The following is a 22856-nucleotide window of genomic DNA, read 5'->3' on the forward strand; positions in this document are numbered from 1 at the left end:
GAGTCCTGAATAAGACCTGTAGATAAAACCCAGCCTCTGGAAATGCGGAGATGATGTGCTGGGAGGTGTTCTCTGCTGCAATCACTCTGTGATAAGCCCCTTGTCCACCTCAGAGTTTGAAACAAATGCAAAGGAAATAAATGGTCAACCCCCTTTGCAGTGTTTGACAACCACTCTGTCTCCAAATCTCATCATGGACAGGACTTTGAGCCCCTTTGTCAAGCCAAGCAGCACCTAAACTGCAGCAATTTTATGTTTAGAGGCTGGTCGAGGCCAGAAGAAACTCAGGACTACATTTTCCCTGCTTTGTTGGTGGGACTGGAGCTCATTCCACCTCAGTTTGGAGAGAGAAATGGCTGGCAGGGCAACTTCTTTGCCTCCATTGAGACATTAAATCTTGGTTTTCTTGTGCTGTCTTCCCTGGATCTGAACCCCCAGCATTTGTGGATGTTCTGGGAAAGTGGCAAAAGACATCTATTCACAATAGGATTGCTGGAGACAGCTGAGGGATGGTTTCCTGGAATGATGGAAAAGGCTTCTTTGTGGATATCTGGCTGGAGTGCTTCTATTTGAGTGATGATTTGATTGCTCCTGGGGTTTTGCTGAAACACCAGTTATATGCTAAGTAAGACATGCTCACCCTCATATGAGCATGCTTTAGTATTATTTGAATAGAAAGAAGCTGGTGAATACTAGGGCTGAATAAAGGCAACAATATGTGGCCGAAGGCAATAGATTTGGGTTGGGGAAGGGCACGAATGGGACATATCCTTTCCTTTTCATTTTAAAGGTTTAAAGTCATGGCCCAGGATGTTGATAGAGTGCAATGTGTCTCTGAGGTGAGATGGAAAATGCATCCTGGGCTTCCCTGCAGGACACGGAGGCAGAGCCATATCCACAGGCAGGTACTCTCAGTTTAGGTATTGCCTGTGGTTAGTGCATGGGGGTTTCTCTTGTCCCACAGAGAGTTTCAAGCAGGCTGCTCAAAGCAGTGAATCTGGAGCTTTTCTGTATCTGAAATTGGGGAATTTTCCTGCTGGCAGTGAAAAGAAGGGACTCGAGTGCTCAATTAAAAATGCCCGCATGTCACCTGATCCCCCTCTTTTATTTTCCTGCCTTCTCTGGTCCTGTTTCTTGCTTCTCTCAGCATCAAATACAAGTGAGCCACATCCTCCCTCCTTGCCACGAGCAGGTCCCACTCCATCCCATTCTCTGCCTCACTTCTTGTCGAGCTGCTCATCCTTCAGCTCAGCCAAACCCAAGCTCATTGGGGTCAGGCACCTCTCTTCATCCTGAGCCCATCACCCCAACATCACCCTAGACCTGGTCCTCTCCATTCAACCCCACACTAAGGCTGTGTCTCAATCTTACCACTTTTGCTACTTGCAACCTCAAAACTCAGCCTTCCCTTTCTGTTTGAGGAAGAAATCAAAGACCTTCAAAGATATTCAAAGTCAAAGGTTTGCCCCCCATCTCCTCCTGTGCCTCAGTGGATAGGAAATGCCTCTTGTCCGGCCTCAGTGGCAACATCTTGCCCTCCTCCAGGCAGTGTTTCCAGGAACATCCTTTGGGCTCAGCCCTGCTGCTCCCTCTTTATGGCCCCCCATGGACCTCCTAAGCTCCCTCTCCTTGCCTAGCACCACAAGAGGACTGCTCTCCCTTTAAGGTTGGCCGACCCTCAAGCTGTCCAGAAGTTTTTGGCCAAAGATGGCAGATTTGGGCACAATCCCCTCACCCAACCACCCCCGTGCCACCCCCACACGTCCCCCTTTTCCCTCCCCCACCGCCGTGTCCACCAGGATCCAGCCCGCAGACAAACAGCCCCTTTATGAAAGCAAAGAGGGAAAGCCAGCAGCAGCTGCTTTAAATCTGTTGTAATGCTGGCGGCAATTGCATAAGGCCGAGGTTTTGTTGATGTCCCCACCCCATTCCTGAGAAATATGTAATTTATTTTAGTGTCGCTGTGCCCACTGCCCATGCCCTCAGCACATTCGCGGCGCGGGATCCACCCGTCCACATTTGCAGCGCGCTGCCAGCAAGTGGCAGCATCAAAGCCCGTCTCTGGATTCACTTCTCCCCCGACACAATCCCACAAGAAAGAGGCGAGATTCAAAACAGCCTCCTCAGCCCGGCCCGGCCAAGTTCCTTGTCGTGCCCTGGACGTGCAGAGCTCGGTAAACAGATGGGTCTCACCATGCCCAGGGGATCGGTGGCTCTAGGCCCTGACGGAGCAGCAAGTTTCGAATTAAATGACCCTTCAGCAAGAGGGGCAGCCCCCAGCGGCTCTCGGCTGCTAGCAAGATGCATTGCTCAGCCCGAGGCATGGCAGAGCGTGGACCTGCTTCGCATTACGGATTTCTGGAGAAACAGCTGCCCGAGGTCCCGCCTTGACTGCGAAGTCAGGTCGCACGTTCCCAGCCCGAAATCTGCCTCCCTACAGACTCCATCGTACATTGGGTTGCAGATGGGAGCAGAACCAAGATGCTTTCCCAGGTACCTTGCCCAGGTTTGGCCATGGCATCCCTCCATGGAGGGCATGAAGGAGCCAGGCATGCCACAGGTTGTCCTCTGCTACCTGACATTGCAGGTCATCTTTCTGCCCAAGAACATTTTTCAGTGGAAAAAAAAAATCAGAATTAAAAAATTATGTTGGTATTTAGAGCCCCATCTGCTATTTCTGTGGGGTGAGCTGCAGGAGTGATCTCGTGCATGCCGTCCTATAACTAAGCATAACCTCCCCTTGGGAATCAGGTCTGTAAACAGTTTGGGGAAAGGTGGGACCTGTACTACTGAGAAAATAGTGCAGGGAATATCTTGCAGTTGTTGAGCAAATTCGAGTTCGTAATTTTTTGAGGCGTCATGAAAGGAAGTCAAGAAAATCCCCCCAAAACTAAGAACACTAATAATCTAAAGCAAGGGGATCCCAGGATTTCCTATGTTGTAAACCCCATGAGGACTGCAGGGAGAAAAAAAAAAAAAGAAAAAAAAAATACAACAAAAAACCCTCTCCCAGCATCTCAAATCCCTGAGCACAAAGAAATGATGTATTTCTTAGCATTTTGCCCTGCCCTGTGAGTTGCAGGCGGACTGGGAGCATGTTCATTTTTTTTCAGGAAAGGATTGCCAGCTTAGAACAGATGAAAAATATTGAATGAGAAAATCTGGCATGCTCCAAATCTGCCGTTCCCATATGGACATTTTCCCCGGCCTCCGTTCCCAACTCTTTGGGGACTTCAGTCCCATTCCAGGCACTAAACACCTCAAAAAGGGGTAATGAAGTGCTCAGGACTGTAATGTTTAAATCCCTGGTAAGATTTATTTCCAAATGTCTCATTCAGAGCTACAGAGGGGATTTGTAACCATGCCAGGAAATAAATCCACATTCCCTGCGCCCCAACAAGTTTTCTCAACCACAATATAATTCATCCTATCTCCCAATAGGGACATTTGGAGGCTTTAGTTTGGACTTCCTGGGCAAGACAGATTTTTGATCCTCAAAAAAAAATATATTGAAATTTCTTTCAAAGACTAGGAATTCCAAGCTGAAAGTTTGAAATCTGTCAATGATATTTTTTATTTTTATTTTTTAATTTCAGCATATTGGGATTTTAAAAAAAATAATAAAAAAATAGTAATTTTTACTTCACAGTGTCTTTCTTCATCCTGTTTTGACTCGGTTTAGCACAGAAGTCAAAACAAAATGGGATGACAAAGTCTGAATGCAGCTTCCCCCTCGCTCCTCCCTCTTCCCAATGGAAATGTTGAAAGGAAAGCCTTCATCTTCCTCCGTGACGAATGCTGTCGGACCAAATGTGCCCCTGAGAAGCCGCGCTGGTCCTGCTGGACTCCCCCTGGAGCCACCAGCCCTTCTTCTGGAGCACGCTTCCGATATTTCCTCTGGCTCTTCACAGCCTTCACATCCCTACTGAGAAAGGTGGCTTTTTTCTGCCCGTGTTTTGAAAGGATTTTGGATCAGAAAATAGAGGGAGGCTTCCTCCTGCCTCGGGGGATTCACAGCTGGCTGGGAGGAGAGGTGACATGAAAGAAGTGCATAAATTGCTGGACGTCTCTGGGAGGGCAGGCTGGGAATCCCTTCCTTCCCTGTTTTCATCATATCTAGAGAAAGGGAGGAAAAAAAAAACACCCAACTCAGTCAAAAGGCAAATAGAACACCTCATCAATTTAAAATGTGTTATTACAATGCCTAATTAAGCTGTGGAACTCATCACCAAGAGATATTATGCAAGCTCAGAGGTTAGCAAGATTGAAAAAGAAAAAAAAAAGAACAGGAAAGAAAAAAGAGATGGAAAGAAATTGGCATTTATCTGGCTAATGGAGCATCTTCAGCTATGTTAGATTGGTTTGAAAAGGATATCAATTCTCGTACTGCAGAGCACAAACAAGCTACCAACAGCCCATTAGGATGAAACTTCCCCTGTGGGAAAATTGCATAATTTATCAAGTGTAGCGTTTCTTACATCTTTCTTTGAAACAGCTGGAAATGATTAATGTCAAAAGCAAGATCTGGAGGAAGATTGGCCACTGGTTCTGGCACGCTCGGGCAGTTTTTGTGTCACCGAGTAATTAAACCTCGGAGGATTTCGGCAGGCCAGGACAGAGTTAAATCATTCTCGTATAATTTAGGGACTTCCCATCTGGGTGCAGAAAGGAAAATTGCATCCTCCAAAGGCTTATCCCTGGAAAAAAAAAAAAACAAAAAAACAGGCCCTCTGAATCATGCGGGACCCTCGTATAGCGTGGAAGTAGACAGAAGGCAGTTTTAGGAAACGTTTCAGCGCCAAAAGGCAGAGCCAGAGCTATGTGTGCTCGGATTCCCAGAGTGACTGCTGTGGTTGCCTTGGTGACAAAACGATATAGTGATTACAACTCGAGAGGATTTTAACCCAAGGGAGCAATCTGACAGCAGAAGAGAGAGGTTGCTCTTAGTCATAAATATAAGGAACTGTGACGATCTTTGTGTTTTCCCGGCCGTAACAGCCCCATAAATTGGATAAAAGAGCTGGTGACATCCACCAACAAAGGTGTTAGCTCCATTAGCAGTGGTAGCGGTCAGGAACCTTCCTGGAAACCATTTTAGTGTCTCTTGTCTTGCCCATCAATTGTAAGCAATTTGGGACAGGGCCTGTCTTTCCATCCTATACACAGCACTTAGCTCAAGCCGGGTCCACAACTGGTACTTTGAGTTTCTGCACTAATACGGATAATAAAAGCAGACAAAAGAAATTACAAACTGTTTTTTTTTTTTTTTCTTGTTTCCTGGAAAAAGTGCTTCACTTCTGATGCAAAGGTCCTCAGCTAGACAAAAGATTCCCTGATGTACCCTGGCCACAGGAACTCGTTGTGCACCCTGAGGGGAGATCCTGGGATGGGATGGGAACTACCATGAGCTCATACAGTTCAATGGTGCAGAAGGCCCACAAAGGGACAGCTTTCAGTGATATTGCCCAAACTTCGTTTTTTTTTTTAAACTGAAATATTCAGGTTTTATTTTTTTTCAATTGAAAAATTGAGTTTTCCAAGGGGAAAAGTTTCATGGTAAGTCATGAACAAGTTGCTACTGCCCTTGCTTCTGTTGTGTTTTTTTGTTTGTTTGTTTGTTTTTTAAACAGATGCACCCAAGGTACAAAGCTACCTCATGTGTTATTGAACCCAGTTGTCACAAAACTGCATCTCATGGAATTGATTTTCTTCTTATTGAAATGTGAGCACACAGATCTGGAACAACACAGCAAGCCCACCAGAGCTTCCATGGGTCCTTACCTGTGAACCTGTGTCACCTCATACCGAAGGGGGAAATATATATACACATACACAGTTCTGGGACCATAATGACAAAAATGAAGCAGTAAGTACAAAGATCCTACACACTCTATCAAAACAAAAACAAAAACAAGCTTATGGTCACCTAATAGTGTTACAACAAATGAGTACAGCTTGTCAAACACCAAGAGTTTTCACCAGGATCCCTCCATCCAAGGTGTAAGCCCATGACAAAGTGTGAAGATGCTGGTTTAATTTAAGCCAAATATAGCAAAGTTTCAGCTGTGAGCAAACAGGCACTATTTTCACACACACACACACAAAAACAAACAAATAAACAAACAAAAAAAAAAACAACCTGCAGCTTGGTGGAACTCATATCTTTGATTTTGATCAGGACAAAATGATCTATAGCTTCCTATTGATAAATGGGGGGGGGGGGTCCAAATTGCTGGAGGACAATGAAATGCAATATTCCAGCTGTCCTCTCTGACCCAGGAGCTCTAACCTGCTGACCTGTGCAGAAGGGAATGGCCCAGTCTGCACTGGTCATCTTTCTTCCATCATTTATCAAGTCATCCCCTCCTTGACTCTGAACATACCGAACCAGTTAGGCCTTCAGATGACCAAATTTTGATGTCCCCCTTTTTCCCCTGTTCCCTTGTCTGTTAGTCAGGAATTTCTCAGGCATAGGTAGAGCTTTTTTCACATCACGTAAGGGCCTGTTTGCTTTCCCTCTTTGCTGCAGCCTCCCCCACACACTGAGTCATTCCTTCCACTTCTCCCCAAAACTTTGATGTAAAGCCAAATGTCATGAGCCTGCTGAAAAGCCCATCCTCTTTTATGGCCTTTCATTTTCCCAGGGCTCACGGTGCCACTTAAATGAGATGGGAAAGTCACGTGAAATCCTGTGGTGCCTGCATAGGAGTCCACTTCGACACGAAACTCTGGACTCCTCAACAAGGAGAGGATCACTCCAAGGTGCTCTTACCTGCGCAGGAAATATCAAATACAGGTGACTGCACTAATAACTTTAGCATGGGCACCTACTCCAGATAAGTAGGACATTTAATTCCCATTAATGCTGAGCTAATTAGAGCATGGTGAACAACAACAACAAAAGAAAACAAAATCTTTACATTTGTGTAAAACTATTTATGATCACCCTTAAAAATATAGGCCATCCTTTCCTTCCTCAGGCTCAAAGGAGGGTGTATATTCATTGACTAGAACAACCAGCAGCAATCCTCAAGATTTCATCTTTCATCTTTCGTTCAGGGATAAACTTATCTACAAAGAAAAATTGGTAGATATTCATGAATGCAGACAAAGACAGCCACATTAGTCAGAAAGCCTGCATTGCTAAATACAGTATGTGCACTAAGAGTGACCTAAATATCTATAAAATTACCCTGACTAATTTCAAGCAAGAAAAAGCTACCCAGAATTACTTTAATTAGCTTAAAAGGATGCTGTCAGCCACTTTCTCACAGCAGATTTAATACTCTATGTTATTCACTGTACACATAGCATCCCATGGTAGGAAAACAAAGTGCCTGTCTACTCATCACTGTTAATATTACCACTATTTATTCTTATCCAGAACTCCTTAGGAGGTGTAGTTTGTGCTCCATGGTGTGCTCCATCTGTTTGCCCCCCAATGTGTTTTAAAGCCACTTGTCAATTCTAAGAAACAGGAGGAGAGCTAGCTCTGATTAAATTCCATGTTATCTTCCAGAAAAGCCCAGGTGCTGTTGACTGCTCAGCACCAGGGTGGATTAGACCTCAGCATCTCAAGCCACGTTCACTGAAAGCAAGAATTTGTGGCTTTCTTGGTAAAGTTTGGGCTGACTTGCCCAGCACCACCTAGGAAGCCTATGGCAGAATTTGTGTCTCCAGCCTAAATTAAGGGATCTTGTCCCTCACAGTGCTGGGTTCACATTGTACAGACAACCTTAAGTCTCACTTTTGAGCATTCAACTTTTGGCTAAAATGGTGGTCTTTTTGCTAGCAAGGATTCTTCAACATGGAAAATATATGAAAATATCTATAAAATCAGGAGGGGCTTGGGGAAGGGCAACTAGGAATAATGGTACAAGAATGAGGGACTGTCCTTTGACACTGCCTCGTGACAGGTTCAAGAATGCAGTTAAGATGCGAAGCTTCCTAAAGCCAGATCCTGGCAGTGCTTCACATGTGTTCAAAACACGATGGGAAAAATTCAGGGAAGAAGAATCCATTGCAGGGTATTAAATGTAAAAATAAATAAATAAATAAATAAATAAATAAATAAATAAATGGGGGACATCCCTAGACAAAATGCTAGATGTTGAGAGAATATTTGGGAGATTTTCACTGCAGCCTTAAATTCTTCTCATGTTTTCACCATAGTCCACTGGCAGAGAATGGTCAAGGTGAAGTCCAGCCAAAATGGCTATTTCTTATGTCATTTTCAAGTGAGATCTTGGTTAGAAGTCTGCATTTTTGAGGAGAAGGGATGACATGTCCTGCTTCCCTCTTGGGCTAAGGAAAGGATCAGAGAAAATCCTATAACACTGACCAAAAGAAAACTAGAAAGGGCTGGAAAAAGCAGCCAGCTTCAAAGAGAAAAAGTAGCCTTCAACATTCCAGAGATTTGGAGCATCCTTCCTATCTTCAGTCTGTTTCCTGAAGCTCAGCAGGGTCCTGAAGGCAGGGAAACTGGACTGGGAGCCCACGAGGCAGCGGAGAAGCCGCGGAGGTACAGATGCTGCTGAAAATAAGTAAACTATCAAGAGCCTCCCTCTTCGTCACCAGGGCTGCATTTCAGCCGAGGGAACAAGAGAAACCCAAACCACAGTCTCCGCCAACCCGGACAGCCCAGCAGGACGCAGCGGGGGAAGGAGGAGAACTTCATCTCGTTAATCACTCCCAACTGTGAGAGACGGGCTGAGAGCAGGCAGCCCTCCAGGCCGTCACTGGGTTTCCCAACCTGATGCCGTTCTGCCCACCCTCTGCTCCCTGCTGCCTCCCTCCTGCCTCAGCCCCCGATGCAAGGATGCTCAAATCTGGACAAATAGGGGCAGATTTTGCACCTCACAGAAATCTAAACCAAAGTCTTCCCCCATCAGGATCCGAGCTGATATGTCCTCCAAGCTTTCTGAAGATGCTCGCTGTTAATTAAACCTGTCCCAGAGGTGATGCTGTGAGCACACAACCCAGTGAGTGCTGGGGGCTCCTGGTCATGATGAGGAGGTGAGAGCAAGGTACCATGCCCATCATGAAACACACAGATGGAGGAGAGAAAGACAGGCATCTCCATCCTGCCATAAATAAATGTAATACCACGTTGGCATGCCCTACCTGGGAGGGTGAGGGCTCACATCTCTGAAGGCATACCAGGCTGCTGATTTCATATTATACTTTAGGCACTAGAACACAATTAAATGGGAAATAATGAACTAAAGCTGCTAAGGACAACCCACAAACACAGTGACATAGGGCAACATTGCATATCCCCATCATGTGTTGTCTCCTGGAGCTGGCTCAGTTCCTCTCCCATTCCCTGAATTTGGTGAATGGCTCAAGAAATGGGAGAGGAGCTGTGAAATGCCAGAGGGTCCGGCACCCTGGCTGCTCCCAGCAGAGCCTCCCCGTCCCCACTATACTCACCCACCTGCCCTCTACTTTGGGGGCCAACCTGCTCTCCATAAGAGCTCCCCACATCAAAATTAAAACAGAATTAAAAAAAAATGCAGTACAAAAATGAAAAAAGCAATAAAGCCTTGCAAATGAAAGCCCCTCACTCACCAAGGCTGACACGCATCTTCCCTCTCGCACCTGGGCTCCTGGACGTCCCTTTGGCTTCACGGGAGGATCTGGCAGGGCTGGCACAACAAATGGCTCTGCAGGATCTCATGAAGTTGGGTTTGCCATAACTCATTCACGGTGCCTTGCAAGGAGGGCTTCAGGGAACGAATCAATCCTCTGCCAGTCCCCCTGGCCCTTTGCTCTCCCTTTGCGATGCCTCCCGCTCACTCCAGCATTAGGAAACCTTCCAAATGGAAATGTAAGGAATGTAAATTGATGTCTTCTCTCCAACATGAATTACCTGACTCCTGCGGCCGTCTCTGCAAGATCATTTGAGCTGAACTTGACTGTTGCAATAATTAATTTCCAATCAAGCAAATTTGCGTAAATCTTCCCTTTAGAAATCTGCCTTAAATCAAGGGTTTAGGCACCACATTCCAGCTTGGTTTCATTAAAAATAGATTGCTATTGAAAGCTGCCAGCACTGTAAATACAGGCACCACGCCACCCTGCAGGACGGCTCGGATACACACTTTCCACATAATGAAAACCTGCCCTAAAAGCCGTCCCTGCAGCAAATGTCCCCTGTAAGCTGCTGGGTTGCTATCTGCAGCTGCGACAGCCGTCTCTTCTCGACATATTTCACCTTGGAGGGATGGCTTTGAAGTAAATGGGATGAGGGCTGCAGGAGGAGAGAAGGTCTTGCCAACTAGAGAAATCTCAGAGAGATTTTTTGTGCAAGCCACAACCCAGAGAGCAGTCTGCTCCTCCGAGAGAAGAAGAGGAACACATTTCTGTAGGACATGAGCAACATCATCAAGGCCAAGCCATGAAATATATTGCATGTGATGGCAGAAGCTGAGGGACAGAAGAGCATCTCAGAGGGTGCTCTTGTGAAAGGGTGGCTGGAAGCTTTCTGTTTCTTCCCCCAGGACCCTTCCTGACCCAAACACCCAGCTTTATGGCCGTGCCCTTTTCTTGGAAAGTGTTCCTCTGCAGGAGGAAAGGTGCTGATAAGCAGCCCGGATGCTTTTAAAGGGATGTGGACTCTCACATCACAGAAGATGGCCCTAACAACATGGAGAGTCCAACCCAGTTTTCTGGAGACTGAGGATTAACTCATTAAAGTACAATCTAACAACAGGTCAACACCTTCAAAGGGTCATACTGTTATATGGAAATTCAACAAGATGCTCAGGAAGAAATAAATTCATTCTCTTAAAGTGAAGTCTTCACCCAAGGTGTACAGATGAGGTCTTCTCCGTGACACAAGTGCTCCAGGCACCACTGAAGTCCCTGTTTCTGATCCGTCTCTGGACAGTTCTGAGGTCTGTAAGAGGACTGGTGTCTCTGCGTGGTGGTGATGCTTTCTTGAAGGAAAGGATTGATGCAGAAAAAGATGAGGAAGATGTGGAGCTGTGTAGAATATCTAGTAATCCTGTTTTCCAGCTTCCTCAGCCACCAAAACCACAGGGAGGAATGAAACTTCAACAGCACAAGCCTGCCTGGTGGTTAAAGCACACTACATATTTTGGCCCCATGAATGAATGAGAAATCTCATGGAGAAACTGGTGTCCCAGCATGCTGTTCTGAGACCCACCACTGGTGTTGTGTCAAGGGAAAAAATTTGTCATATTTTATCATCACCAGGATTCAGGAGAGGAACTTTCTTGTTTCAGGAGGGTGTCTGTGCACCCTTCTCAGACTCCAGCTCATGCCTGAGCATGAGGAAAATGGGACAAGATGCAAATGCATTGGGCTTTGGGGCTGGGATATTCAGTTCCCCAACATAAACATTCCAAAGAGTCTAATCCAATTCATGAAGGTTTCATGAATTTCCCTTTGTTAATGCTGCCCAGTGAATATGAATATAACCCACCATTTCAGCCTGCTGGTTGACTGACCGATATCTTTGGCAAAGACCAGGTCCATTCCTTCCAGTGCATTTATGGTCCTTACTTAGTCCAGAACATAGCTTGAGGATCCAGCTGAGGCTGGTCTTCTCCATGGTGTAAAGGGTGCTAGGAAACTTCAGTCCAGCTCTGCAGTGACTAATTCTGCTTGGTCCTGAGAAGAGTCAGATACTCCCTTCCTCTCTGCCTTCCCAAACGTTTTCTCTTTCTACCAGATCAGAGATAGCAACCCAAAACATATCCTACTGTCCTATAGCCTTGTGCAGATGGTGTCCTCTTCTTCTCCTCCCCTGCTATCACTTCCAGTTCTGATGATGCAAACTGGTTCCAGCTGAAAGGAAAATGGATTGCCTCTTCAGGATGAAACTTTTGAGGGCTTTCTGCTGTCCCTAGCACTTTCTTATTCACACAGCCTGAATTCAGGTTGGAGAACATACAGTTTCAGCTGAACTGAGTCTTAGTGGGACAGCATCACTCCTTTTTTCAAAAAAAAGCATCATCCCTCCTAGGAGATATTGAAACAACTGCACTAAGAACTAGAACTTCTCTGCCATTTGCTGCTTGAAACACGCTGTCAATACTTAATAAATAATGGGGATCTATACTGAAGACATTCCTGCCATTAATCACTAGCAAACCCACATCCCCAGTAAGTGCATTGATAGCACATCTTGAATCCAATTTCTGCTTCAAGATACTTTTTAAAAAAATCAAAGTATAAGGTTTCTTATTTTTCTGGTTTGTGCCTCACTGGCTGGGTTAGGGGATGCTTAAGAGACCGCTGCAAAATTAGTTTCATCAGCTACTGTTCGGTTGGTCTCAGAATCTATTTTCCAGGCTCCAAAGCAAAATTACAGTCCTTCAATATTAAAGTATTTGCAGAGTGGCATTACGCAAAGGTGCTGCTGTATTATTTACCATGGCAACTCAGGATGCTAATCTATCTTTTCCTTAAATGTGGAAGAGCCAAGATACTCAGAAATAGTCTGCCCTTAATGTGACAAAATGAATTTGTGTTGCATAAAGCATTTTTCTTACCAGAGAGGCCTCCCTGCCATGGCAGGCAGAGCTGGGGATGGGAAGGGTGCTTGCCCATGGATTAGGTGATGTGGAATGGCCTGGAGCAGTCAGGCTGCTTCATTCTTTACCTTTCCTCCAGGACTGGTTGGAAAGGCCTCCAGGAAGACCTAGATATCTTATAAAGAATAGCGTGGGACTTCCACCAGGAAACTCTCCCTGGCTTTTGCCTCAAACTGAGTTATTCTGAGGATTTTGCAGTGGGTGTTTTCTCCTCAGCTCAGGTATATCCTGAAACAACACACTACAATGCCTATCTTTCCTTTCAGTTGATTTAGGTCTTCCACCTTTAGATTACATCAAGTCATCTGTTGCTTTCCATCACTGCTGCCATGACTTGGACCTTGTGGTTCACAACAGGACATGGACTCATAGAAATACTGGCAACGTTACAAGGTAGAAGCATGTCCCAGCCATGTCCCAAGTGTCCTTTAGGGCACATCCTAGGCCCTTCCCCTAACACACCCCACTAGAGGATGAATTACAGTGTACTTCATCTCTTTCCATACCTGCATATCCAGATCTTCCTCAGAAACTCAGCTGGACAAGGCACTGTCTCCTGACATGAAGTCAAAATAAGGCCAAGAAGCACCAAGGAGCCTGGGGACTTTGGTGGATTACTGCTGCCCCATAGAGTTGATTCAGCTTCTGTTCATCCCTCCCGAGGCAGGAGGTTGGCACAGCCAGCGCTGTGGGAAAGAAGCACATTTTGCAGAAATGGCACGATAATATGTGGTTATTAGCAGAGGTCTCGTCCACTCTAAATATTCGGTGTGGTTTGTGTGGTGTTCTCCTTCCCTTCGCCATTGGTGTCTGAGGATTGGGCTGACGTGCTATTCTTAGCTTAGGTCAACATTTACTTTGGAATTCCAGTATTTATTCAATGCATAGAGGCAGACACGTGTCCACAGCCCAGCAGTTCGTGGCACCAAACCTTGCGAATTCCCCTCACAAAGCCTGTTCCAATTTGTCAGCCCTCCCTTGCTAGAGCAGCCCAACATCTGCCGTTGTGCGATCCACCCACTGCCACCAACCTCTTGACCAGAACCAAGACACAGAAGAACTGTCAAATCCCATCAAATTCACCAAATCTTGGATTTTCCCTCCAGCCACGGCAAACCACAGATCCCTCGCTGAAAGGTGGTCCTTTGCCACCCCACAAAGTTGATGGAGTTCTTTGTGGTCATGAATAACCTTGGCTAATTACAGTACCTTGTCACACCCATCACCACTCATTGGTCAACATAAAAATCAGTGTCCTAGGAGCTGTTGAACTGGTTTCCAAAATAAATAAATAACTAAATAAATAAAGCCAAGGATTTACTTGTTCTGGAGTTTTGAAACACACACTGTTCTGGCAGGTGGGTGAGGGATGGGTTTGGGCAGGTAGGTGCCAAAAAATTCAAGAATCCCTTGGCATTCTCCTGGCTTTGGAGAAATCTTCAGGAGAGGATGGAAGTAGGGTAGGAATAGTAGGAAGCCCTGTCAGGTGCCAGAGGAACTGGTCTAGAGTGGAGCAGAAAGGACAGCCCCATGCCACAAGGGCAGGACCACTCCACTCAGTCCTGCAGGAGGGAGAGAGCCTGGAGGCACCACATTCATGGGGTTTCTGCAGCAACACATCTGCTCTCCCCATATCCCATCCCACGCTGACCATGTCAAAACCATACAATTCCCTGGCTCCCTCCTCTTCTCACTCTGTTATCTTAGCCCCTGTAACTCCCAGCCCTGCCTGTTCTTCATCACTTTCCCTGCAGTCTCCACAGGCATCTCTCATCCAGCCTCTCTCCTCTTTTCTGAGGGCCTGTGCACCAAAACCCTTCACCTCGATCCCAATCACTCATCTGTCCTTGGCTCACACCCCACATCCATCTCCACTCCTGCTGCCATCATACCACCCACGTGGCCTTAATCTCTCCACCAGGCTGTCTTTCTCCTCAGGAAATCCATCTTCCATCCTCCAGCTCCTCCACCTTCCTCTATACACCTTACCGCTTCCAAAACTTCTTTTTCACAAGACACGACCCAGCTCCAGGCTTCCTCACCTAAATATCAACCACCTCTGCACCGCTCCCTCTCTGCTGCCTCGTCTCTGTGTGTGCACCCACCTCGTCCATGCCCTTTTCAGTCTCAGCTGGAGCGTTGGTGCTGACAGGCAACACAAAGCCCTTTCACATCACCCCATGTGGTGGCCAGGAGGGACTTGCTTGGGAGAAAGGCAACAAAGTCCTTCTTTATGGGATCTGCATACACATGGCCTTCACAGAGCTGTGGCGAGCAGTGCCAAGCGAGTGATCTGAATGGAGATGCCCCTCGCTGAATTACAACGGCACTACCAACCCCAACCCACAATGTGTAATGTAGTATAAATGTAATCGTCTCTGCAGAATGAAAGGCACGCTGCCAGGCCGCACACAGCTTGGCCCTGGACAATAAAGACATAATTATGGCTTCAGTGGGTTTGCTTTGCTTTGAGGTTTCCATCAGTGGTGAAATGTTGTTCCAACCTAACCTTCGGGAAGTGGATGATCTCATGAGCTGAAACTGCAGGGGCCAAGTTCACCAGAGAGCCTATCGAAATGGGATTGCTGATAGCTCCAGTCCCTTTCCCCTGGAAGTCCCTGATATACCTTGCCCTCTGGAGGAGCTTCCTCAGCCCCAGATTCATGTGCTAGGGTGCAGATTTCTAGCTGTTGCTCTTGGTTTTCCCCTAGCCTGAGACATCAGGAAAGCCATTTTCTACTCTGCACCCAAATAAAACCAGAGGATCAATGCAGTGTTCTGGCAGCATCATTGCAATGTGAGGTTTTGATCCCACAGCAGTGGTCCCCTGGAGCATAACAGCACCGTCTCATCAGACAGTCTCCATTAAGTGTCAGGTCCGTGCCCATGTTGGGCTGGGCACTGAGGTCTCGCCTGTGATAGCCCAGCACAGCTCCTTTCTGGTTTCCATGCCCAGGTTTCCCTTCTGCAAAATCCAGCACAGAAGGAAATAAATAATAATAATAATAATAATGTATAATAAATACACTCAGGAAGCAGCCACGGGCTGATTGCACCAGGAATCATTCTGCATCTTGCAGGTTAACCGAAGACTCACCGCTCAAAGTCAAACCCTGATGACAAGTGTCAGATGAGGAATGGCACTGCAAAGCTTTTCCCTTTGGAGGGAGAAAGGGAAAGCCAGGCAGTAGTTTAGAAAACTGGGGAAAACCTGGCATGTACCCTTGCAGCATTCCCAGGCTTTGTTAGGGACCATTCATTGACACAAACCAGACCAAAACCTCATGAGGAGATGAAACCATTCTGATGGCCATTTGGCAGTTTTTGAACCCATTCTTCATCCTATTTTATTTACTACAATAGAAGTAGCCATTACCTCTTCTTAATGGCGCAGCACACCTTGTAGAAGAGCCAGCTTCTCCAGGAGATGCTCATGGATTTATGTTGACCAGGACATACTCTTGTCTTTGTTTTTTATTATTATTTTTTTCTTTCTTCTATTTCTTAAGAATAGTCTCCATTTAATGTTATCGTATTACTTCCTTTCTGTGTCTCTAATCATTTTGTTTCATCTTCCTTAAACACGGAGGGGGAAAGCAAAAAGAGGAAGCCAAACCTGATTAATCTATCTAGATGAAATCTCCAGGGCCTAGCCAACTTCTCTCCTTGGCATGGTCAGCCATCATTATCATGGATTTGCTGGCAATTATTTATGGTCAATTGCTACTCTCTGCAGACTTAGTAATGTTTCCATGAGTCCTTTCACCCCTGTACCTTCCCTTCTGTTTGAAGGGAAGGTCTAAGGCTTGGAGAGCTGTGAACCATGCTGTTGGTCTCCATCACAGCTTGGGAAATTTTGCACTGGCTCAACAGCCACAGCCAAGCTCCACTTCACCAAATCACTGACACCTTCTTCTTCCCATCCCCGCAGCTGCTATGACCTGCTTGCAGTGTCCTCTTGCTCTCCCTGTGGGGAAAATGGGAGAAATTAGTTTTGCTATGTTGTCTGATCCCTACGGTATTGCATGGAGCCAGGGTTTTGAGTCCAATTTCCTGCCATGGTGAAGGGATCCTGAGCGGCAGGATGGTGGGACATGACAAAAGGCATGCGCTGGAGGATGGGTTTGTTACCCAGTTCAGGCAACTCCCATTTGTTTCTAAGCTCCACATTCATTTTCAGCTCCATTCTGAAAGACATGTTTTGTTGTAAAACTCTTTTCTTTATATGACATTTGGGGATTTTAAGAGACTACAATTAAACCCAGCTTTTACTAACAACGAGCTATTTCCAACAGCACGTTCTTATACTCCAGCAAACATTCCCCAGCTCCAGTCCTCGTCTCTGGCTGCTTAAATTTACTCTGAAAACAATGTATTTGTCATAGTAAACCATTCCCAAGCTCTTCCCTTTCCATGGATTTGAGTACTCAAACAAACAAACAAAAAAACAACAAATGAATGCCATTAAAACACCCAAACACCAAGTGGGCTGAACAGAACATTTTAAGACCATCAGCCTAATGAGTACATTTCCTAACCAGAAAATACTTTTTTTTTTTTTTTTTTCTCACAAATCCAAACTTCTCATCTCATCACTACCTAGGTTGGTGAGGAGGAAACCATGGCAACTGCTCATTTTAATTGGATGTTTGTTGGCGAGAGAGAATGGGAAAAGATTGCATAATTGGTGCTTGGGAGTCTACATAAACATGACATGGTTTGGAGAGCCGAAGGATTCTGTTAAAGAGGAATGTGATATAGCACATCTGGCACTAGGGTGTATCTACTTTATGTAACACAAAATCAGAGGGTGTCAGGAGCTTTGCACGGCTTCTGCGAAACAGCACAAAGCCTGATGAGTCAGCCACCCCTTGCCACTCCATCAGCAGCCCGAACCTGGGACCAGACTGCAAAACAAGAAGAGGCTTCTCCCAGGCCCTTCCCTCTACTCTGAGCCCTCTCGCCTCCCCGCAGAGAGAAATTCTTCCCTAGGCAGCTCCAGTCCTCAAAATACAGTTTATTTGGAGTTGGATCTAAGCATTGCCACCAGATCTCAAATTTCCCACCTGTATAAGACAAAACAAGAGGATTTGGTCTGCCTTAGTGCTCTGCCCTTGCTTCTTCTAAATTTATTCTTTTACCTTTATTTCCTTCCATTTAAATTCAAATGTTGCCCCGTGTTTGTCAGATTTTTCTTTGTCTATTTGGCTAAAACGTAGCATTTACTTATCATTGTAACACCTCTACTACAATTCCTCTTGTTTCTACACACCCCCACCTCAGTTGCTGTTCACACCAATAAACAGGGCATTGCTCTCAGCTCGGTCTTCACTGCCAACGTGTCTAAGCCTTGGAGTTTAACTGAATAAAAGACCGTAAAGATAACATCTTCAGCATTGGTTGGACCATAAGTCCCAATGCACATATGGAGATGACACTGTTGGAGTTCTGCAAGGAAGATCTCCCAACCCAAAAAAGCACCTAGGGCTTATCTAGGCAGTGCAGGACTTGAGTGCGTGAAGTCCAGCAATAACAGCTACTGGTACTTTGTCCCTTCTTCCCAAAGCTCTGGATGATGTATTTTGTCCCTTCTTCCCATCACTGTGGACTGAACTTCAAGGGGAATGAGAATGCACCCAAGCTGGAACAAGCAAGAGTGGCTTTAGGGCACCACTCAAGCTGTGGTGCACCACTCAAGATTTTTAGGCTCCCCAGGGAAGTGGTCTCAACACCAAGCCAGCTGGAGTTCAAAGAGTGTTTGGACAGTGCTCTTGTACTTATGGTTTGATTTTTGGGCGGTCCCATGTGGAACCAGGAGTTGGAATCCATGATCCTTGTGGGTTCCTTCCAGATTGGGATAATCTCTGATTCTGTGGCGATTCTCTGATTTAGTGCAGCTCAAAATGGATGAACATGATCCCTCCGAGCTGACCACAATTATCTGTGTAGATCTTCTGAGGGCTATAGCCTTTCATCTCCACCTTCATAACTTGATCTCCTATTTGTGTTCTCAGGGTCTTTTTTTTCAACATACCGGTCTTCAGGTTGGACGAAAGCAACCTGGTATTGCTGATAGACCCAGAAAAGGTGGAGAGAAGGCCAGAATGAAGCACACTTCACAAGAGTCAACAGATGCCTTCAGAACCACAAGTGGAAGGGAAGTTGACGGTGCCAGGAAGATAAATTACACCCCGACTTCGATGCAAGAATCAAGCCCGTTCTTATTTTGGGATACTTCACGAGCACTCAACCACTCTTAACTCCTGTGGCTGTGCTCTGGGCTCGAGGAGCCGTCAGGAACAAGCTGGCGTGCTCGTGGCCAAGCCTTGCGTGTTTGGAGGGTTAGCAAAGCCCGCTAAGTGGAATCTGGCTGTGCTGTTTGTGTTGCTAAAGAGCAGCACATGGGCATGGATTCACTCGGCTCCGCCAGTTGGTGAGGAAAGGCTGGAACCCAGCTGCATTTCGAAACACGAGACGTAAACAATGATTTGCCAACGAGAGTAAAAGTAACCGCCTCTCAGCAGACACTATAAACAGTCTTGCACATCGAATCCGGAACCATGGGGCTATTAGCCTTGCTATCGATACCCCGATAATGCAAACCGAGGAGAGATTGAGGCCAAATTGCTCGGCTCTTGCGCATCCTCCTCTTGAAAAGTCTTCTCTTTCCTCCTTGCCATAGGCAGAAATTGCCCTTCATCTCTCTCTGGTGCCTGGGGTTGGCTTCTCCAATGCAGTTAAAACCTTGGCGAGAGGCTTTATTAGATATAAACTGAAACTAAACCAGTGGAGGCACCAAATGCCTGTCGGTGGAAGAGCTGTCCCATCTTAGGAGCGGTGGGGGCTTTATTAAATTCCAGGTTTTACAGAATCACAGAATGCTTGTGGTTGGCCTCAAAGGGACCTCTGAAGGTCATCTTGTCCAAGACCCCTCCTTAAGCAGGGTCACGCAGAGCAGGTAGCCCAGGACCATGTCTGGGCAGCTTTTGAAGATCTCTTTCCAAGCATGGCCAGGTGCCTCGTGGTACACGCTGCAGCCCGATTTATTCTCATGTTTGGCTGTGCAGGACAGATTGCCTCCCCAAGGCTCATCAGCCTGTCCACACGTGTGACAGCACAGGAGGGGATTGCACAATTTCAGATGTTTGCCTCCACGACGAGCCCACGAGCTGGAACTACGGATGACCCTGGGCTAAAGGGAGTTGCTGACTAGTTGTGATCCCTGACAGCCCCCCTTCTCTTGGCTTCTCCTCCTCCATCGAACCCCAGATCTTCCTACCCGAATGTAACAGCATCCTCCCACCTCCTCACCTCTGTCTTCTTGTCAGTCCTGCCTCATTTCATCGCTCATCCATGGTGCCTGGTCCCACACTGAGGCTGGGAACCCCTGTCCAGCTCCTGCTCTCTCTTCCATGGGTTCTTCATCACAGCTGGTGCATTTCCAAGCCTGGCAGAGAGCTCACGGAAGCGAGGGCTGCAGATGCATTTAGGAGACAGAAAAGCAAAGAGAAAATTGTTAATAAAGCAATTCAGTACAGAAAGGTACACAGCAGTTCATCCCAGAGCCCTGAGCAGCCCCAAATGGGGTGGGCAAGGTTTGTGTGGGTTCACTTACGTATCCCTTCTTCAAAAAATTAGCTTTTAATTCTTTACAGAAGAGCTTCCATTAAAGAGGGATTAAAAGTAAACAACAGACCAGACGGGGCTGAGGATTATCTTCTGAGTGGAAGGAGACCTGCAGAAATATTCCCCGCCTTGCATGATGTAATGCAGTCTTTCACCTAGCTTAGGGGGTGAAACAAATTAGAGAGCAAAGCCACTTGTTTCCCACAAGAGCAAGACACTTACCCCTTGCTGAAATCCCGGGGTTTTTGTTCTCTCAGCCTTCTTGTGGCTCCGCTGAATTCCTGTTTAGCAACACAGCACTAATGTTGCACCAACGCTGAAGCCATAGGCCCTGCTTTTTCTTGGAATTTGTAACTCCAGATAAAGCTAACACGACTGTTGGGCTCAATAATGCTCTGCATGGTGAATCTGCTCCAGCTGAGCCTGCCTCTGGGAGGCTGAGGAAGGAGGAGAGCCCCGCAGAGAGGGTGCTGAGCAAGCCAAAAAGGCTGGGTGCCAGCCAGCCGTGTGTGCTGGGAGATGAACAGGGGCTGCAGAAGGGATGCTGGGGATCTATCCAACCCCACAGCCACCATAACCCCAGCTCTTACCTGTGCTCAGATACCCCTGGCCACTTTTGTGATGGAGATGCTTTCTGCCTGTATTGCCAGGTCTATTGCAGACACAAACCTGGCTTGAAACAGCCACGGCATTGCCAGGAAGCTCTTGGGATGCCTGGGGAAGGTGCAGAGAAGGCTGATGTCGGGGGATCACATAGAGATGGCTCTTCACATCTGAGCCATTTATCTCCTTGCCACAGGGTCACGCAGGTGCTGAGAGTTGGTGTAGGCTCACAGGGAAGCTGGAAAAATTAACGGAGGAGAAATTAACTGAGAATTGCTAATGTGTGGAGACGTCACTCAGCTTGGGAAGTGGCTAAGACAACACACCTGGAAGATCTTGCTTGGACTTGCATGAAGCACCAGCTCTGTTCCTGGAGGTTGCCATTAGGACCTGCACCAGAGGAGAATTCCCTTCATTTTCAGGGTTACACCTGTGTCCAATTCAGAAGGACCCTCGAGCCCCCTCTCCTGCCCCAACCCACTGCCTGCCTCTGGTCCCAGCTGCTGGTGTGTGGTCCTTGGCCTGCAAATCAGGAGAAGGAGCTTTTTATAAAATAAATAAATAATAAAAAAAATAAAAAGAGCAATATATCTGTAAAACCCCCTTTCCAGTCCTGCACTTCTTGAAGTGAAGATGATCAAGCAGCCCTAGGTCGCCAGCCTGATCCCACCTTCTTACCTGAGCTGCCCCACCTGGTACAAAGCCCTGCCAGATCTCTTGGTCAGGACATCACATCGGGCATTGGGACTTCAAGGATCAACCCCAAATCCTTTTCGGTCGCTGCTTCCCAGGCAGCATTCCCCACTGTATGAGCATGGTTTGCCTGATGCTTTCCTGGATGTCCAACATATATTTCTTCTGATTCTTTCTTTCTTGGGTAGAAGTAAAGGAGAAAGAACAGTACAAAAATATGCTCTTTGGGTGTATTTCATGAATTAATGTTTGTTTTCTAGAAACCAAGTTTATTGCTACTTTTATACCTGAGCTCAGATTAACCTCTGGACATGCTCACATTTCCTTGCCCTTCCATGTGTTTTCTCTTTGCTCATCTGCAAGCAGATCTACCTCCTGCTCAGCAACGACAAAACAAAAGATTTTCCGTCCCCAAAACACGCAGCCAGAAAGAGATTGCCCCAAAACCACATCTGCTCACAGTGAGGTCCTGCATCTCCCACTGCCAATGGGCTCGTACTGCCAAGCCCTGGGAGATGCTGCCTATTTTCAATGAAACCCACCCTGACCCTTGGGCTGAGCTCATTTCGGTACCCCAGAAGAGTGAAAGGATTGCACAAGGAGTGAGGTCTGGAGAAATCCATTCATTTATTTCCCCATCTGAAATCTTCAACCCCCCTGTGGCAGCTGGGGAAGGAGGAAAGGGAGCACTCCAAATTCCACTTGATGGATTTTTTGGTCATCTGTTCACAGAAAAAAAAAAGAAAAAAAAAGAAAACAAAGAAAAAAAAAAGGGGGGGGGAAGAATATTAAAATGTTATTCTCTTGACAGTGTTCAACCTGAATAATTACAGCTCTGGTGTACATGCAGGCTGTCCTGTCCTGGATGGAGACATTACTTCCTAGGATTTCCTTTTCCTTTTTTTTTTTTTCCTTTTATTTTTTTCCTTTTCCTTTTCCTATTTTTTTTCCTTTTCCTTTTCCTTTCTCTCTTTGTTTTTCTTTTTTTTTGTTTTTAATTTTCTTCTTTTGTTTTTCTTTTCCATTTTCATTTTTTGTTTTAATTTTTCTTTCTTTTTCTTTTTCCTTTTTTTTTTTTTTCTTTTTCCTTTAGAAACAGCCATTGCCAAGTGGTATCTGGGAGCAGCAACAGTGCTTGCCCTTGGCAGGTTTGCAGGGACCCCAGGGGCTGCTTGCTCTGCAGCACAGATGTTACAGAAACTCTCTGTCCTCCACCTCCTGTTGACAGCAGGTGCCCAGGAGAGCGCCAACACCCTGCTGCCGGTGGCACGAATTCATCAGCGGTGCGTTAATTAACTGACAACCAGCCAAATTCGTTCCCTTATCTTGCAGCACACAAATGAGGCTGGTGAGGCAATTCTGCCTGGGAGT

The 22856-nt window shown here is 46.3% G+C and overlaps 1 long non-coding RNA gene across 1 annotated transcript; it reads right to left on the reverse strand.

The window, feature by feature from the left end:
- Positions 1-3542: 3542 nt before the first annotated feature.
- LOC106018011 (uncharacterized) lies at positions 3543-21028 on the reverse strand. Its single transcript, XR_003496746.3, has 7 exons — positions 20780-21028; positions 20412-20470; positions 19875-20037; positions 13070-16530; positions 9571-11814; positions 4479-9191; positions 3543-4116 (listed from the first exon to the last, which is right to left on the reverse strand). It is a non-coding gene; the product is annotated as an uncharacterized lncRNA (long non-coding RNA).
- Between the last annotated feature and the right edge of the window lie 1828 nt (positions 21029-22856).

This window comes from Anas platyrhynchos, chromosome 4 (assembly GCF_047663525.1).
Source record: "Anas platyrhynchos isolate ZD024472 breed Pekin duck chromosome 4, IASCAAS_PekinDuck_T2T, whole genome shotgun sequence".
NCBI lineage: Eukaryota > Metazoa > Chordata > Aves > Anseriformes > Anatidae > Anas > Anas platyrhynchos.